The 15,679-nt window shown below is 49.6% G+C and overlaps 32 non-coding genes across 32 annotated transcripts; all 32 read right to left on the bottom strand.

Moving 5' to 3' along the window:
• Positions 1–125: 125 nt before the first annotated feature.
• LOC133988950 (5S ribosomal RNA) lies at positions 126–244 on the bottom strand. Its single transcript, XR_009926133.1, has one exon. It is a non-coding gene; the product is annotated as a 5S ribosomal RNA (ribosomal RNA).
• Positions 245–613: 369 nt separating this feature from the next.
• LOC133988465 (5S ribosomal RNA) lies at positions 614–732 on the bottom strand. Its single transcript, XR_009925675.1, has one exon. It is a non-coding gene; the product is annotated as a 5S ribosomal RNA (ribosomal RNA).
• A 362-nt stretch (positions 733–1,094) lies between these two features.
• On the bottom strand, positions 1,095–1,213 carry LOC133989265 (5S ribosomal RNA). The gene has a single exon (XR_009926430.1). It is a non-coding gene; the product is annotated as a 5S ribosomal RNA (ribosomal RNA).
• A 369-nt stretch (positions 1,214–1,582) lies between these two features.
• Positions 1,583–1,701, bottom strand: LOC133988703 (5S ribosomal RNA). Its single transcript, XR_009925900.1, has one exon. It is a non-coding gene; the product is annotated as a 5S ribosomal RNA (ribosomal RNA).
• Positions 1,702–2,070: 369 nt separating this feature from the next.
• On the bottom strand, positions 2,071–2,189 carry LOC133988569 (5S ribosomal RNA). The gene has a single exon (XR_009925774.1). It is a non-coding gene; the product is annotated as a 5S ribosomal RNA (ribosomal RNA).
• A 369-nt stretch (positions 2,190–2,558) lies between these two features.
• On the bottom strand, positions 2,559–2,677 carry LOC133988464 (5S ribosomal RNA). Its single transcript, XR_009925674.1, has one exon. It is a non-coding gene; the product is annotated as a 5S ribosomal RNA (ribosomal RNA).
• A 362-nt stretch (positions 2,678–3,039) lies between these two features.
• Positions 3,040–3,158, bottom strand: LOC133989211 (5S ribosomal RNA). The gene has a single exon (XR_009926379.1). It is a non-coding gene; the product is annotated as a 5S ribosomal RNA (ribosomal RNA).
• Positions 3,159–3,527: 369 nt separating this feature from the next.
• On the bottom strand, positions 3,528–3,646 carry LOC133988463 (5S ribosomal RNA). Its single transcript, XR_009925673.1, has one exon. It is a non-coding gene; the product is annotated as a 5S ribosomal RNA (ribosomal RNA).
• Positions 3,647–4,008: 362 nt separating this feature from the next.
• LOC133989264 (5S ribosomal RNA) lies at positions 4,009–4,127 on the bottom strand. Its single transcript, XR_009926429.1, has one exon. It is a non-coding gene; the product is annotated as a 5S ribosomal RNA (ribosomal RNA).
• Positions 4,128–4,496: 369 nt separating this feature from the next.
• Positions 4,497–4,615, bottom strand: LOC133988404 (5S ribosomal RNA). The gene has a single exon (XR_009925616.1). It is a non-coding gene; the product is annotated as a 5S ribosomal RNA (ribosomal RNA).
• A 369-nt stretch (positions 4,616–4,984) lies between these two features.
• Positions 4,985–5,103, bottom strand: LOC133988580 (5S ribosomal RNA). The gene has a single exon (XR_009925784.1). It is a non-coding gene; the product is annotated as a 5S ribosomal RNA (ribosomal RNA).
• A 362-nt stretch (positions 5,104–5,465) lies between these two features.
• LOC133989240 (5S ribosomal RNA) lies at positions 5,466–5,584 on the bottom strand. The gene has a single exon (XR_009926407.1). It is a non-coding gene; the product is annotated as a 5S ribosomal RNA (ribosomal RNA).
• Positions 5,585–5,953: 369 nt separating this feature from the next.
• Positions 5,954–6,072, bottom strand: LOC133988461 (5S ribosomal RNA). The gene has a single exon (XR_009925671.1). It is a non-coding gene; the product is annotated as a 5S ribosomal RNA (ribosomal RNA).
• Positions 6,073–6,434: 362 nt separating this feature from the next.
• Positions 6,435–6,553, bottom strand: LOC133988460 (5S ribosomal RNA). The gene has a single exon (XR_009925670.1). It is a non-coding gene; the product is annotated as a 5S ribosomal RNA (ribosomal RNA).
• A 369-nt stretch (positions 6,554–6,922) lies between these two features.
• LOC133988459 (5S ribosomal RNA) lies at positions 6,923–7,041 on the bottom strand. Its single transcript, XR_009925669.1, has one exon. It is a non-coding gene; the product is annotated as a 5S ribosomal RNA (ribosomal RNA).
• Positions 7,042–7,404: 363 nt separating this feature from the next.
• LOC133989183 (5S ribosomal RNA) lies at positions 7,405–7,523 on the bottom strand. Its single transcript, XR_009926353.1, has one exon. It is a non-coding gene; the product is annotated as a 5S ribosomal RNA (ribosomal RNA).
• A 369-nt stretch (positions 7,524–7,892) lies between these two features.
• Positions 7,893–8,011, bottom strand: LOC133989560 (5S ribosomal RNA). Its single transcript, XR_009926691.1, has one exon. It is a non-coding gene; the product is annotated as a 5S ribosomal RNA (ribosomal RNA).
• Positions 8,012–8,373: 362 nt separating this feature from the next.
• On the bottom strand, positions 8,374–8,492 carry LOC133988600 (5S ribosomal RNA). Its single transcript, XR_009925803.1, has one exon. It is a non-coding gene; the product is annotated as a 5S ribosomal RNA (ribosomal RNA).
• Positions 8,493–8,861: 369 nt separating this feature from the next.
• Positions 8,862–8,980, bottom strand: LOC133989334 (5S ribosomal RNA). The gene has a single exon (XR_009926497.1). It is a non-coding gene; the product is annotated as a 5S ribosomal RNA (ribosomal RNA).
• Positions 8,981–9,349: 369 nt separating this feature from the next.
• Positions 9,350–9,468, bottom strand: LOC133989052 (5S ribosomal RNA). Its single transcript, XR_009926229.1, has one exon. It is a non-coding gene; the product is annotated as a 5S ribosomal RNA (ribosomal RNA).
• Positions 9,469–9,837: 369 nt separating this feature from the next.
• Positions 9,838–9,956, bottom strand: LOC133988854 (5S ribosomal RNA). Its single transcript, XR_009926043.1, has one exon. It is a non-coding gene; the product is annotated as a 5S ribosomal RNA (ribosomal RNA).
• Positions 9,957–10,318: 362 nt separating this feature from the next.
• Positions 10,319–10,437, bottom strand: LOC133988839 (5S ribosomal RNA). The gene has a single exon (XR_009926029.1). It is a non-coding gene; the product is annotated as a 5S ribosomal RNA (ribosomal RNA).
• Positions 10,438–10,807: 370 nt separating this feature from the next.
• On the bottom strand, positions 10,808–10,926 carry LOC133989050 (5S ribosomal RNA). The gene has a single exon (XR_009926227.1). It is a non-coding gene; the product is annotated as a 5S ribosomal RNA (ribosomal RNA).
• A 369-nt stretch (positions 10,927–11,295) lies between these two features.
• Positions 11,296–11,414, bottom strand: LOC133989023 (5S ribosomal RNA). Its single transcript, XR_009926201.1, has one exon. It is a non-coding gene; the product is annotated as a 5S ribosomal RNA (ribosomal RNA).
• Positions 11,415–11,783: 369 nt separating this feature from the next.
• Positions 11,784–11,902, bottom strand: LOC133989595 (5S ribosomal RNA). Its single transcript, XR_009926724.1, has one exon. It is a non-coding gene; the product is annotated as a 5S ribosomal RNA (ribosomal RNA).
• A 369-nt stretch (positions 11,903–12,271) lies between these two features.
• LOC133988458 (5S ribosomal RNA) lies at positions 12,272–12,390 on the bottom strand. The gene has a single exon (XR_009925668.1). It is a non-coding gene; the product is annotated as a 5S ribosomal RNA (ribosomal RNA).
• A 369-nt stretch (positions 12,391–12,759) lies between these two features.
• On the bottom strand, positions 12,760–12,878 carry LOC133988457 (5S ribosomal RNA). The gene has a single exon (XR_009925667.1). It is a non-coding gene; the product is annotated as a 5S ribosomal RNA (ribosomal RNA).
• A 369-nt stretch (positions 12,879–13,247) lies between these two features.
• Positions 13,248–13,366, bottom strand: LOC133988627 (5S ribosomal RNA). Its single transcript, XR_009925828.1, has one exon. It is a non-coding gene; the product is annotated as a 5S ribosomal RNA (ribosomal RNA).
• A 369-nt stretch (positions 13,367–13,735) lies between these two features.
• LOC133988626 (5S ribosomal RNA) lies at positions 13,736–13,854 on the bottom strand. Its single transcript, XR_009925827.1, has one exon. It is a non-coding gene; the product is annotated as a 5S ribosomal RNA (ribosomal RNA).
• A 370-nt stretch (positions 13,855–14,224) lies between these two features.
• LOC133989188 (5S ribosomal RNA) lies at positions 14,225–14,343 on the bottom strand. The gene has a single exon (XR_009926357.1). It is a non-coding gene; the product is annotated as a 5S ribosomal RNA (ribosomal RNA).
• A 369-nt stretch (positions 14,344–14,712) lies between these two features.
• Positions 14,713–14,831, bottom strand: LOC133989309 (5S ribosomal RNA). Its single transcript, XR_009926473.1, has one exon. It is a non-coding gene; the product is annotated as a 5S ribosomal RNA (ribosomal RNA).
• Positions 14,832–15,201: 370 nt separating this feature from the next.
• Positions 15,202–15,320, bottom strand: LOC133988995 (5S ribosomal RNA). The gene has a single exon (XR_009926175.1). It is a non-coding gene; the product is annotated as a 5S ribosomal RNA (ribosomal RNA).
• Positions 15,321–15,679: the final 359 nt, after the last annotated feature.

Here is a 15,679-nt window from a genome sequence, read left to right as displayed (position 1 = left end):
GTCTCATTGCCACCTCTCTGCCCTGCATACACACACAGCTGGAATGATTGCAGCTTTGTTTCTCAACGCCCTGTGTGCGGTGATGGAGCAACAGCGCCCTCCTCTGGTGACAGCTGAGAGGAAAAAGCTTACAGCACCTGGTATTCCCAGGCGGTCTCCCATCCAAGTACTAACCAGGCCTGACCCTGCTTAGCTTCCGAGATCAGACGAGATCGGGCGTGTTCAGGGTGGTGTGGCCGTAAGCGAGGAAACAGCCAGCAGAAAGCCCATCTAAAGATGCTGTGACACCACTGACAGTTCCTCTCACCATCTGAGTGGCGGATAATGGTGTCTCAGCCATCAAACACATGCTATACTTTAACATTACTTTCATAGGAATAGTTGTTTCTCAGGCTATTTGTGTACATGCGCTTATAAGATGATTGCAGGCTTTTAACAGGCTGTAACAGTGACAGCAGGAACACTCAAAACTACTTGGAAAGTGGGGTGTCTCAGTGCCACCTCTCTGCCCTGCATACACACACAGCTGGAATGATTGCAGCTTTGTTTCTCAACGCCCTGTGTGCGGTGATGGAGCAACAGCGCCTTCCTCTGGTGACAGCTGAGAGGAAAAAGCTTACAGCACCTGGTATTCCCAGGCGGTCTCCCATCCAAGTACTAACCAGGCCCGACCCTGCTTAGCTTCCGAGATCAGACGAGATCGGGCGTGTTCAGGGTGGTGTGGCCGTAAGCGAGGAAACAGCCAGCAGAAAGCCCATTTAAAGATGCTGTGACACCACTCCTCTCACCATCTGAGTGGCGGATAATGGTGTCTCAGCCATCAAACACATGCTATACTTTAACATTACTTTCATAGGAATTGTTGTTTCTCAGGCTATTTGTGTACATGCGCTTATAAGATGATTGCAGGCTTTTAACAGGCTGTAACAGTGAACACAGGAACCCTCAAAACTACTTGGAAAGTGAGGCGTCTCATTGCCACCTCTCTGCCCTGCATACACACACAGCTGGAATGATTGCAGCTTTGTTTCTCAACGCCCTGTGTGCGGTGATGGAGCAACAGCGCCCTCCTCTGGTGACAGCTGAGAGGAAAAAGCTTACAGCATCTGGTATTCCCAGGCGGTCTCCCATCCAAGTACTAACCAGGGCCTACCCTGCTTAGCTTCCGAGATCAGACGAGATCGGGCGTGTTCAGGGTGGTGTGGCCGTAAGCGAGGAAACAGCCAGCAGAAAGCCCATTTAAAGATGCTGTGACCCCACTGACAGTTCCTCTCACCATCTGAGTGGCGGATAATGGTGTCTCAGCCATCAAACACATGCTATACTTTAACATTACTTTCATAGGAATTGTTGTTTCTCAGGCTATTTGTGTACATGCGCTTATAAGATGATTGCAGGCTTTTAACAGGCTGTAACAGTGAACACAGGAACCCTCAAAACTACTTGGAAAGTGAGGCGTCTCATTGCCACCTCTCTGCCCTGCATACACACACAGCTGGAATGATTGCAGCTTTGTTTCTCAACGCCCTGTGTGCGGTGATGGAGCAACAGCGCCCTCCTCTGGTGACAGCTGAGAGGAAAAAGCTTACAGCACCTGGTATTCCCAGGCGGTCTCCCATGCAAGTACTAACCAGGCCCGACCCTGCTTAGCTTCCGAGATCAGACGAGATCGGGCGTGTTCAGGGTGGTGTGGCCGTAAGCGAGGAAACAGCCAGCAGAAAGCCCATTTAAAGATGCTGTGACCCCACTGACAGTTCCTCTCACCATCTGAGTGGCGGATAATGGTGTCTCAGCCATCAAACACATGCTATACTTTAACATTACTTTCATAGGAATTGTTGTTTCTCAGGCTATTTGTGTACATGCGCTTATAAGATGATTGCAGGCTTTTAACAGGCTGTAACAGTGACAACAGGAACCCTCAAAACTACTTGGAAAGTGAGGCGTCTCAGTGCCACCTCTCTGCCCTGCATACACACACAGCTGGAATGATTGCAGCTTTGTTTCTCAACGCCCTGTGTGCGGTGATGGAGCAACAGCGCCCTCCTCTGGTGACAGCTGAGAGGAAAAAGCTTACAGCACCTGGTATTCCCAGGCGGTCTCCCATCCAAGTACTAACCAGGCCCGACCCTGCTTAGCTTCCGAGATCAGACGAGATCGGGCGTGATCAGGGTGGTGTGGCCGTAAGCGAGGAAACAGCCAGCAGAAAGCCCATTTAAAGATGCTGTGACACCACTGACAGTTCCTCTCACCATCTGAGTGGCGGATAATGGTGTCTCAGCCATCAAACACATGCTATACTTTAACATTACTTTCATAGGAATAGTTGTTTCTCAGGCTATTTGTGTACATGCGCTTATAAGATGATTGCAGGCTTTTAACAGGCTGTAACAGTGACAGCAGGAACACTCAAAACTACTTGGAAAGTGGGGTGTCTCAGTGCCACCTCTCTGCCCTGCATACACACAAAGCTGGAATGATTGCAGCTTTGTTTCTCAACGCCCTGTGTGCGGTGATGGAGCAACAGCGCCTTCCTCTGGTGACAGCTGAGAGGAAAAAGCTTACAGCACCTGGTATTCCCAGGCGGTCTCCCATCCAAGTACTAACCAGGCCCGACCCTGCTTAGCTTCCGAGATCAGACGAGATCGGGCGTGTTCAGGGTGGTGTGGCCGTAAGCGAGGAAACAGCCAGCAGAAAGCCCATTTAAAGATGCTGTGACACCACTCCTCTCACCATCTGAGTGGCGGATAATGGTGTCTCAGCCATCAAACACATGCTATACTTTAACATTACTTTCATAGGAATTGTTGTTTCTCAGGCTATTTGTGTACATGCGCTTATAAGATGATTGCAGGCTTTTAACAGGCTATAACAGTGAACACAGGAACCCTCAAAACTACTTGGAAAGTGAGGCGTCTCATTGCCACCTCTCTGCCCTGCATACACACACAGCTGGAATGATTGCAGCTTTGTTTCTCAACGCCCTGTGTGCGGTGATGGAGCAACAGCGCCCTCCTCTGGTGACAGCTGAGAGGAAAAAGCTTACAGCACCTGGTATTCCCAGGCGGTCTCCCATCCAAGTACTAACCAGACCTGACCCTGCTTAGCTTCCGAGATCAGACGAGATCGGGCGTGTTCAGGGTGGTGTGGCCGTAAGCGAGGAAACAGCCAGCAGAAAGCCCATCTAAAGATGCTGTGACACCACTGACAGTTCCTCTCACCATCTGAGTGGCGGATAATGGTGTCTCAGCCATCAAACACATGCTATACTTTAACATTACTTTCATAGGAATAGTTGTTTCTCAGGCTATTTGTGTACATGCGCTTATAAGATGATTGCAGGCTTTTAACAGGCTGTAACAGTGACAGCAGGAACACTCAAAACTACTTGGAAAGTGGGGTGTCTCAGTGCCACCTCTCTGCCCTGCATACACACACAGCTGGAATGATTGCAGCTTTGTTTCTCAACGCCCTGTGTGCGGTGATGGAGCAACAGCGCCTTCCTCTGGTGACAGCTGAGAGGAAAAAGCTTACAGCACCTGGTATTCCCAGGCGGTCTCCCATCCAAGTACTAACCAGGCCCGACCCTGCTTAGCTTCCGAGATCAGACGAGATCGGGCGTGTTCAGGGTGGTGTGGCCGTAAGCGAGGAAACAGCCAGCAGAAAGCCCATTTAAAGATGCTGTGACACCACTCCTCTCACCATCTGAGTGGCGGATAATGGTGTCTCAGCCATCAAACACATGCTATACTTTAACATTACTTTCATAGGAATAGTTGTTTCTCAGGCTATTTGTGTACATGCGCTTATAAGATGATTGCAGGCTTTTAACAGGCTGTAACAGTGAACACAGGAACCCTCAAAACTACTTGGAAAGTGAGGCGTCTCATTGCCACCTCTCTGCCCTGCATACACACACAGCTGGAATGATTGCAGCTTTGTTTCTCAACGCCCTGTGTGCGGTGATGGAGCAACAGCGCCCTCCTCTGGTGACAGCTGAGAGGAAAAAGCTTACAGCATCTGGTATTCCCAGGCGGTCTCCCATCCAAGTACTAACCAGGGCCTACCCTGCTTAGCTTCCGAGATCAGACGAGATCGGGCGTGTTCAGGGTGGTGTGGCCGTAAGCGAGGAAACAGCCAGCAGAAAGCCCATTTAAAGATGCTGTGACCCCACTGACAGTTCCTCTCACCATCTGAGTGGCGGATAATGGTGTCTCAGCCATCAAACACATGCTATACTTTAACATTACTTTCATAGGAATTGTTGTTTCTCAGGCTATTTGTGTACATGCGCTTATAAGATGATTGCAGGCTTTTAACAGGCTGTAACAGTGACAACAGGAACCCTCAAAACTACTTGGAAAGTGAGGCGTCTCATTGCCACCTCTCTGCCCTGCATACACACACAGCTGGAATGATTGCAGCTTTGTTTCTCAACGCCCTGTGTGCGGTGATGGAGCAACAGCGCCCTCCTCTGGTGACAGCTGAGAGGAAAAAGCTTACAGCACCTGGTATTCCCAGGCGGTCTCCCATCCAAGTACTAACCAGGCCCGACCCTGCTTAGCTTCCGAGATCAGATGAGATCGGGTGTGTTCAGGGTGGTGTGGCCGTAAGCGAGGAAACAGCCAGCAGAAAGCCCATTTAAAGATGCTGTGACACCACTGACAGTTCCTCTCACCATCTGAGTGGCGGATAATGGTGTCTCAGCCATCAAACACATGCTATACTTTAACATTACTTTCATAGGAATAGTTGTTTCTCAGGCTATTTGTGTACATGCGCTTATAAGATGATTGCAGGCTTTTAACAGGCAGTAACAGTGACAGCAGGAACACTCAAAACTACTTGGAAAGTGGGGTGTTTCAGTGCCACCTCTCTGCCCTGCATACACACACAGCTGGAATGATTGCAGCTTTGTTTCTCAACGCCCTGTGTGCGGTGATGGAGCAACAGCGCCCTCCTCTGGTGACAGCTGAGAGGAAAAAGCTTACAGCACCTGGTATTCCCAGGCGGTCTCCCATCCAAGTACTAACCAGGCCCGACCCTGCTTAGCTTCCGAGATCAGATGAGATCGGGCGTGTTCAGGGTGGTGTGGCCGTAAGTGAGGAAACAGCCAGCAGAAAGCCCATTTAAAGATGCTGTGACACCACTCCTCTCACCATCTGAGTGGCGGATAATGGTGTCTCAGCCATCAAACACATGCTATACTTTAACATTACTTTCATAGGAATTGTTGTTTCTCAGGCTATTTGTGTACATGCGCTTATAAGATGATTGCAGGCTTTTAACAGGCTGTAACAGTGAACACAGGAACCCTCAAAACTACTTGGAAAGTGAGGCGTCTCATTGCCACCTCTCTGCCCTGCATACACACACAGCTGGAATGATTGCAGCTTTGTTTCTCAACGCCCTGTGTGCATTGATGGAGCAACAGCGCCCTCCTCTGGTGACAGCTGAGAGGAAAAAGCTTACAGCACCTGGTATTACCAGGCGGTCTCCCATGCAAGTACTAACCAGGCCCGACCCTGCTTAGCTTCCGAGATCAGACGAGATCGGGCGTGTTCAGGGTGGTGTGGCCGTAAGCGAGGAAACAGCCAGCAGAAAGCCCATTTAAAGATGCTGTGACACCACTGACAGTTCCTCTCACCATCTGAGTGGCGGATAATGGTGTCTCAGCCATCAAACACATGCTATACTTTAACATTACTTTCATAGGAATAGTTGTTTCTCAGGCTATTTGTGTACATGCGCTTATAAGATGATTGCAGGCTTTTAACAGGCTTTAACAGTGACAGCAGGAACACTCAAAACTACTTGGAAAGTGGGGTGTCTCAGTGCCACCTCTCTGCCCTGCATACACACACAGCTGGAATGATTGCAGCTTTGTTTCTCAACGCCCTGTGTGCGGTGATGGAGCAACAGCGCCTTCCTCTGGTGACAGCTGAGAGGAAAAAGCTTACAGCACCTGGTATTCCCAGGCGGTCTCCCATCCAAGTACTAACCAGGCCCGACCCTGCTTAGCTTCCGAGATCAGACGAGATCGGGCGTGTTCAGGGTGGTGTGGCCGTAAGCGAGGAAACAGCCAGCAGAAAGCCCATTTAAAGATGCTGTGACACCACTCCTCTCACCATCTGAGTGGCGGATAATGGTGTCTCAGCCATCAAACACATGCTATACTTTAACATTACTTTCATAGGAATAGTTGTTTCTCAGGCTATTTGTGTACATGCGCTTATAAGATGATTGCAGGCTTTAAACAGGCTGTAACAGTGACAGCAGGAACACTCAAAACTACTTGGAAAGTGGGGTGTCTCAGTGCCACCTCTCTGCCCTGCATACACACACAGCTGGAATGATTGCAGCTTTGTTTCTCAACGCCCTGTGTGCGGTGATGGAGCAACAGCGCCCTCCTCTGGTGACAGCTGAGAGGAAAAAGCTTACAGCACCTGGTATTCCCAGGCGGTCTCCCATCCAAGTACTAACCAGGCCCGACCCTGCTTAGCTTCCGAGATCAGACGAGATCGGGCGTGTTCAGGGTGGTGTGGCCGTAAGCGAGGAAACAGCCAGCAGAAAGCCCATTTAAAGATGCTGTGACCCCACTGACAGTTCCTCTCACCATCTGAGTGGCGGATAATGGTGTCTCAGCCATCAAACACATGCTATACTTTAACATTACTTTCATAGGAATAGTTGTTTCTCAGGCTATTTGTGTACATGCGCTTATAAGATGATTGCAGGCTTTTAACAGGCTGTAACAGTGACAGCAGGAACACTCAAAACTACTTGGAAAGTGGGGTGTCTCAGTGCCACCTCTTTGCCCTGCATACACACACAGCTGGAATGATTGCAGCTTTGTTTCTCAACGCCCTGTGTGCGGTGATGGAGCAACAGCGCCCTCCTCTGGTGACAGCTGAGAGGAAAAAGCTTACAGCACCTGGTATTCCCAGGCGGTCTCCCATCCAAGTACTAACCAGGCCCGACCCTGCTTAGCTTCCGAGATCAGACGAGATCGGGCGTGTTCAGGGTGGTGTGGCCGTAAGCGAGGAAACAGCCAGCAGAAAGCCCATTTAAAGATGCTGTGACACCACTCCTCTCACCATCTGAGTGGCGGATAATGGTGTCTCAGCCATCAAACACATGCTATACTTTAACATTACTTTCATAGGAATTGTTGTTTCTCAGGCTATTTGTGTACATGCGCTTATAAGATGATTGCAGGCTTTTAACAGGCTGTAACAGTGACAACAGGAACCCTCAAAACTACTTGGAAAGTGAGGCGTCTCAGTGCCACCTCTCTGCCCTGCATACACACACAGCTTAAAATGATTGCAGCTTTGTTTCTCAACGCCCTGTGTGCGGTGATGGAGCAACAGCGCCCTCATCTGGTGACAGCTGAGAGGAAAAAGCTTACAGCACCTGGTATTCCCAGGCGGTCTCCCATGCAAGTACTAACCAGGCCCGACCCTGCTTAGCTTACGAGATCAGACGAGATCGGGCGTGTTCAGGGTGGTGTGGCCGTAAGCGAGGAAACAGCCAGCAGAAAGCCCATTTTAAGATGCTGTGACACCACTGACAGTTCCTCTCACCATCTGAGTGGCGGATAATGGTGTCTCAGCCATCAAACACATGCTATACTTTAACATTACTTTCATAGGAATTGTTGTTTCTCAGGCTATTTGTGTACATGCGCTTATAAGATGATTGCAGGCTTCTAACAGGCTGTAACAGTGAACACAGGAACCCTCAAAACTACTTGGAAAGTGAGATGTCTCAGTGCCACCTCTCTGCCCTGCATACACACACAGCTGGAATGATTGCAGCTTTGTTTCTCAACGCCCTGTGTGCGGTGATGGAGCAACAGCGCCCTCCTCTGGTGACAGCTGAGAGGAAAAAGCTTACAGCACCTGGTATTCCCAGGCGGTCTCCCATCCAAGTACTAACCAGGCCCGACCCTGCTTAGCTTCCGAGATCAGATGAGATCGGGCGTGTTCAGGGTGGTGTGGCCGTAAGCGAGGAAACAGCCAGCAGAAAGCCCATTTAAAGATGCTGTGACACCACTCCTCTCACCATCTGAGTGGCGGATAATGGTGTCTCAGGCATCAAACATATGCTATACTTTAACATTACTTTCATAGGAATTGTTGTTTCTCAGGCTATTTGTGTACATGCGCTTATAAGATGATTGCAGGCTTTTAACAGGCTGTAACAGTGAACACAGGAACCCTCAAAACTACTTGGAAAGTGAGGCGTCTCATTGCCACCTCTCTGCCCTGCATACACACACAGCTGGAATGATTGCAGCTTTGTTTCTCAACGCCCTGTGTGCGGTGATGGAGCAACAGCGCCCTCCTCTGGTGACAGCTGAGAGGAAAAAGCTTACAGCACCTGGTATTCCCAGGCGGTCTCCCATCCAAGTACTAACCAGGCCCAACCCTGCTTAGCTTCCGAGATCAGACGAGATCGGGCGTGTTCAGGGTGGTGTGGCCGTAATCGAGGAAACAGCCAGCAGAAAGCCCATTTAAAGATGCTGTGACACCACTGACAGTTCCTCTCACCATCTGAGTGGCGGATAATGGTGTCTCAGCCATCAAACACATGCTATACTTTAACATTACTTTCATAGGAATAGTTGTTTCTCAGGCTATTTGTGTACATGCGCTTATAAGATGATTGCAGGCTTTTAACAGGCTGTAACAGTGAAAGCAGGAACACTCAAAACTACTTGGAAAGTGGGGTGTCTCAGTGCCACCTCTCTGCCCTTCATACACACACAGCTGGAATGATTGCAGCTTTGTTTCTCAACGCCCTGTGTGCGGTGATGGAGCAACAGCGCCCTCCTCTGGTGACAGCTGAGAGGAAAAAGCTTACAGCACCTGGTATTCCCAGGCGGTCTCCCATGCAAGTACTAACCAGGCCCGACCCTGCTTAGCTTCCGAGATCAGACAAGATCGGGCATGTTCAGGGTGGTGAGGCCGTAAGCGAGGAAACAGCCAGCAGAAAGCCCATTTAAAGATGCTGTGACCCCACTGACAGTTCCTCTCACCATCTGAGTGGCGGATAATGGTGTCTCAGCCATCAAACACATGCTATACTTTAACATTACTTTCATAGGAATTGTTGTTTCTCAGGCTATTTGTGTACATGCGCTTATAAGATGATTGCAGGCTTTTAACAGGCTTTAACAGTGAACACAGGAACCCTCAAAACTACTTGGAAAGTGAGGCGTCTCATTGCCACCTCTCTGCCCTGCATACACACACAGCTGGAATGATTGCAGCTTTGTTTCTCAACGCCCTGTGTGCGGTGATGGAGCAACAGCGCCCTCCTCTGGTGACAGCTGAGAGGAAAAAGCTTACAGCACCTGGTATTCCCAGGCGGTCTCCCATCCAAGTACTAACCAGGCCCGACCCTGCTTAGCTTCCGAGATCAGACGAGATCGGGCGTGTTCAGGGTTGTGTGGCCGTAAGCGAGGAAACAGCCAGCAGAAAGCCCATTTAAAGATGCTGTGACACCACTGACAGTTCCTCTCACCATCTGAGTGGCGTATAATGGTGTCTCAGCCATCAAACACATGCTATACTTTAACATTACTTTCATAGGAATTGTTGTTTCTCAGGCTATTTGTGTACATGCGCTTATAAGATGATTGCAGGCTTTTAACAGGCTGTGACAGTGACAACAGGAACCCTCAAAACTACTTGGAAAGTGAGGCGTCTCAGTGCCACCTCTCTGCCCTGCATACACACACAGCTGGAATGATTGCAGCTTTGTTTCTCAACGCCCTGTGTGCGGTGATGGAGCAACAGCGCCCTCCTCTGGTGACAGCTGAGAGGAAAAAGCTTACAGCACCTGGTATTCCCAGGCGGTCTCCCATCCAAGTACTAACCAGGCCCGACCCTGCTTAGCTTCCGAAATCAGACGAGATCGGGCGTGTTCAGGGTGGTGTGGCCGTAAGCGAGGAAACAGCCAGCAGAAAGCCCATTTAAAGATGCTGTGACACCACTCCTCTCACCATCTGAGTGGCGGATAATGGTGTCTCAGCCATCAAACACATGCTATACTTTAACATTACTTTCATAGGAATTGTTGTTTCTCAGGCTATTTGTGTACATGCGCTTATAAGATGATTGCAGGCTTTTAACAGGCTGTAACAGTGAACACAGGAACCCTCAAAACTACTTGGAAAGTGAGGCGTCTCATTGCCACCTCTCTGCCCTGCATACACACACAGCTGGAATGATTGCAGCTTTGTTTCTCAACGCCCTGTGTGCGGTGATGGAGCAACAGCGCCCTCCTCTGGTGACAGCTGAGAGGAAAAAGCTTACAGCACCTGGTATTCCCAGGCGGTCTCCCATCCAAGTACTAACCAGGCCCGACCCTGCTTAGCTTCCAAGATCAGACGAGATCGGGCGTGTTCAGGGTGGTGTGGCCGTAAGCGAGGAAACAGCCAGCAGAAAGCCCATTTAAAGATGCTGTGACACCACTGACAGTTCCTCTCACCATCTGAGTGGCGGATAATGGTGTCTCAGCCATCAAACACATGCTATACTTTAACATTACTTTCATAGGAATTGTTGTTTTCTCAGGCTATTTGTGTACATGCGCTTATAAGATGATTGCAGGCTTTTAACAGGCTTTAACAGTGAACACAGGAACCCTCAAAACTACTTGGAAAGTGAGGCGTCTCATTGCCACCTCTCTGCCCTGCATACACACACAGCTGGAATGATTGCAGCTTTGTTTCTCAACGCCCTGTGTGCGGTGATGGAGCAACAGCGCCCTCCTCTGGTGACAGCTGAGAGGAAAAAGCTTACAGCACCTGGTATTCCCAGGCGGTCTCCCATCCAAGTACTAACCAGGCCCGACCCTGCTTAGCTTCCGAGATCAGACGAGATCGGGCGTGTTCAGGGTTGTGTGGCCGTAAGCGAGGAAACAGCCAGCAGAAAGCCCATTTAAAGATGCTGTGACACCACTGACAGTTCCTCTCACCATCTGAGTGGCGTATAATGGTGTCTCAGCCATCAAACACATGCTATACTTTAACATTACTTTCATAGGAATTGTTGTTTCTCAGGCTATTTGTGTACATGCGCTTATAAGATGATTGCAGGCTTTTAACAGGCTGTGACAGTGACAACAGGAACCCTCAAAACTACTTGGAAAGTGAGGCGTCTCAGTGCCACCTCTCTGCCCTGCATACACACACAGCTGGAATGATTGCAGCTTTGTTTCTCAATGCCCTGTGTGCGGTGATGGAGCAACAGCGCCCTCCTCTGGTGACAGCTGAGAGGAAAAAGCTTAAAGCACCTGGTATTCCCAGGCGGTCTCCCATCCAAGTACTAACCAGGCCCGACCCTGCTTAGCTTCCGAGATCAGACGAGATCGGGCGTGTTCAGGGTGGTGTGGCCGTAAGCGAGGAAACAGCCAGCAGAAAGCCCATTTAAAGATGTTGTGACACCACTGACAGTTCCTCTCACCATCTGAGTGGCGGATAATGGTGTCTCAGCCATCAAACACATGCTATACTTTAACATTACTTTCATAAGAATAGTTGTTTCTCAGGCTATTTGTGTACATGCGCTTATAAGATGATTGCAGGCTTTTAACAGGCTGTAACAGTGAACACAGGAACCCTCAAAACTACTTGGAAAGTGAGGCGTCTCATTGCCACCTCTCTGCCCTGCATACACACACAGCTGGAATGATTGCAGCTTTGTTTCTCAACGCCCTGTGTGCGGTGATGGAGCAACAGCGCCCTCCTCTGGTGACAGCTGAGAGGAAAAAGCTTACAGCACCTGGTATTCCCAGGCGGTCTCCCATCCAAGTACTAACCAGGCCCTACCCTGCTTAGCTTCCGAGATCAGACGAGATCGGGCGTGTTCAGGGTGGTGTGGCCGTAAGCGAGGAAACAGCCAGCAGAAAGCCCATTTAAAGATGCTGTGACCCCACTGACAGTTCCTCTCACCATCTGAGTGGCGGATAATGGTGTCTCAGCCATCAAACACATGCTATACTTTAACATTACTTTCATAGGAATTGTTGTTTCTCAGGCTATTTGTGTACATGCGCTTATAAGATGATTGCAGGCTTTTAACAGGCTGTAACAGTGACAACAGGAACCCTCAAAACTACTTGGAAAGTGAGGCGTCTCAGTGCCACCTCTCTGCCCTGCATACACACACAGCTGGAATGATTGCAGCTTTGTTTCTCAACGCCCTGTGTGCGGTGATGGAGCAACAGCGCCCTCCTCTGGTGACAGCTGAGAGGAAAAAGCTTACAGCACCTGGTATTCCCAGGCGGTCTCCCATCCAAGTACTAACCAGGCCCGACCCTGCTTAGCTTCCGAGATCAGACGAGATCGGGCGTGTTCAGGGTGGTGTGGCCGTAAGCGAGGAAACAGCCAGCAGAAAGCCCATTTAAAGATGCTGTGACACCACTGACAGTTCCTCTCACCATCTGAGTGGCGGATAATGGTGTCTCAGCCATCAAACACATGCTATACTTTAACATTACGTTCATAGGAATTGTTGTTTCTCAGGCTATTTGTGTACATGCGCTTATAAGATGATTGCAGGCTTTTAACAGGCTGTAACAGTGAACACAGGAACCCTCAAAACTACTTGGAAAGTGAGGCGTCTCATTGCCACCTCTCTGCCCTGCATACACACACAGCTGGAATGATTGCAGCTTTGTTTCTCAACGCCCTGTGTGCGGTGATGGAGCAACAGCGCCCTCCTCTGGTGACAGCTGAGAGGAAAAAGCTTACAGCACCTGGTATTCCCAGGCGGTCTCCCATCCAAGTACTAACCAGGCCCGACCCTGCTTAGCTTCCGAGATCAGACGAGATCGGGCGTGTTCAGGGTGGTGTGGCCGTAAGCGAGGAAACAGCCAGCAGAAAGCCCATTTAAAGATGCTGTGACACCACTGACAGTTCCTCTCACCATCTGAGAGGCGGATAATGGTGTCTCAGCCATCAAACACATGCTATACTTTAACATTACTTTCATAGGAATAGTTGTTTCTCAGGCTATTTGTGTACATGCGCTTATAAGATGATTGCAGGCTTTTAACAGGCTGTAACAGTGACAGCAGGAACACTCAAAACTACTTGGAAAGTGGGGTGTCTCAGTGCCACCTCTCTGCCCTTCATACACACACAGCTGGAATGATTGCAGCTTTGTTTCTCAACGCCCTGTGTGCGGTGATGGAGCAACAGCGCCCTCCTCTGGTGACAGCTGAGAGGAAAAAGCTTACAGCACCTGGTATTCCCAGGCGGTCTCCCATCCAAGTACTAACCAGGCCCGACCCTGCTTAGCTTCCGAGATCAGACGAGATCGGGCATGTTCAGGGTGGTGTGGCCGTAAGCGAGGAAACAGCCAGCAGAAAGCCCATTTAAAGATGCTGTGACCCCACTGACAGTTCCTCTCACCATCTGAGTGGCGGATAATGGTGTCTCAGCCATCAAACACATGCTATACTTTAACATTACTTTCATAGGAATAGTTGTTTCTCAGGCTATTTGTGTACATGCGCTTATAAGATGATTGCAGGCTTTTAACAGGCTGTAACAGTGACAGCAGGAACACTCAAAACTACTTGGAAAGTGGGGTGTCTCAGTGCCACCTCTCTGCCCTTCATACACACACAGCTGGAATGATTGCAGCTTTGTTTCTCAACGCCCTGTGTGCGGTGATGGAGCAACAGCGCCCTCCTCTGGTGACAGCTGAGAGGAAAAAGCTTACAGCACCTGGTATTCCCAGGCGGTCTCCCATCCAAGTACTAACCAGGCCCGACCCTGCTTAGCTTCCGAGATCAGACGAGATCGGGCATGTTCAGGGTGGTGTGGCCGTAAGCGAGGAAACAGCTAGCAGAAAGCCCATTTAAAGATGCTGTGACCCCACTGACAGTTCCTCTCACCATCTGAGTGGCGGATAATGGTGTCTCAGCCATCAAACACATGCTATACTTTAACATTACTTTCATAGGAATTGTTGTTTCCCAGGCTATTTGTGTACATGCGCTTATAAGATGATTGCAGGCTTTTAACAGGCTGTAACAATGACAACAGGAACCCTCAAAACTACTTGGAAAGTGAGGCGTCTCAGTGCCACCTCTCTGCCCTGCATACACACACAGCTGGACTGATTGCATCTTTCTTATCTCAACACCCTGTGTGCGGTGATGGAGCAACAGCGCCCTCCTCTGGTGACAGCTGAGAGGAAAAAGCTTACAGCACCTGGTATTCCCAGGCGGTTTCCCATCCAAGTACTAACCAGGCCCGACCCTGCTTAGCTTCCGAGATCAGACGAGATCGGGCATGTTCAGGGTGGTGTGGTCGTAAGCGAGAAAACAGCCAGCAGAAAGCCCATTTAAAAATGCTGTGACCCCACTGACAGTTCCTCTCACCATCTGAGTGGCGGATAATGGTGTCTCAGCCATCAAACACATGCTATACTTTAACATTACTTTCATAGGAATTGTTGTTTCTCAGGCTATTTGTGTACATGCGCTTATAAGATGATTGCAGGCTTTTAACAGGCTGTAACAGTGAACACAGGAACCCTCAAAACTACTTGGAAAGTGAGGCGTCTCATTGCCACCTCTCTGCCCTGCATACACACACAGCTGGAATGATTGCAGCTTTGTTTCTCAACGCCCTGTGTGCGGTGATGGAGCAACAGCGCCCTCCTCTGGTGACAGCTGAGAGGAAAAAGCTTACAGCACCTGGTATTCCCAGGCGGTCTCCCATCCAAGTACTAACCAGGCCCGACCCTGCTTAGCTTCCCAGATCAGACGAGATCGGGCGTGTTCAGGGTGGTGTGGCCGTAAGTGAGGAAACAGCCAGCAGAAAGCCCATTTAAAGATGCTGTGACACCACTGACAGTTCCTCTCACCATCTGAGTGGCGGATAATGGTGTCTCAGCCATCAAACACATGCTATACTTTAACATTACTTTCATAGGAATAGTTGTTTATCAGGCTATTTGTGTACATGCGCTTATAAGATGATTGCAGGCTTTTAACAGGCTGTAACAGTGACAGCAGGAACACTCAAAACTACTTGGAAAGTGGGGTGTCTCAGTGCCACCTCTCTGCCCTGCATACACACACAGCTTAGAATGATTGCAGCTTTGTTTCTCAACGCCCTGTGTGCGGTGATGGAGCAACAGCGCCCTCATCTGGTGACAGCTGAGAGGAAAAAGCTTACAACACCTGGTATTCCCAGGCGGTCTCCCATGCAAGTACTAACCAGGCCCGACCCTGCTTAGCTTCCGAGATCAGACGAGATCGGGCGTGTTCAGGGTGGTGTGGCCGTAAGCGAGGAAACAGCCAGCAGAAAGCCCATTTAAAGATGGGGTGACACCACTGACAGTTCCTCTCACCATCTGAGTGGCGGATAATGGTGTCTCAGCCATCAAACACATGCTATACTTTAACATTACTTTCATAGGAATTGTTGTTTCTCAGGCTATTTGTGTACATGCGCTTATAAGATGATTGCAGGCTTTTAACAGGCTGTAACAGTGACAACATGAACCCTCAAAACTACTTGGAAAGTGAGGCGTCTCAGTGCCACCTCTCTGCCCTGCATACACACACAGCTGGAATGATTGCAGCTTTGTTTCTCAACGCCCTGTGTGCGGTGATGGAGCAACAGCGCCCTCCTCTGGTGACAGCT

The sequence above is a fragment of the Scomber scombrus genome, chromosome 10 (assembly GCF_963691925.1).
Source record: "Scomber scombrus chromosome 10, fScoSco1.1, whole genome shotgun sequence".
NCBI lineage: Eukaryota > Metazoa > Chordata > Actinopteri > Scombriformes > Scombridae > Scomber > Scomber scombrus.
Note: the sequence above shows the minus strand (reverse complement) of the source record. Positions and strands in the feature narration are given on the sequence as shown.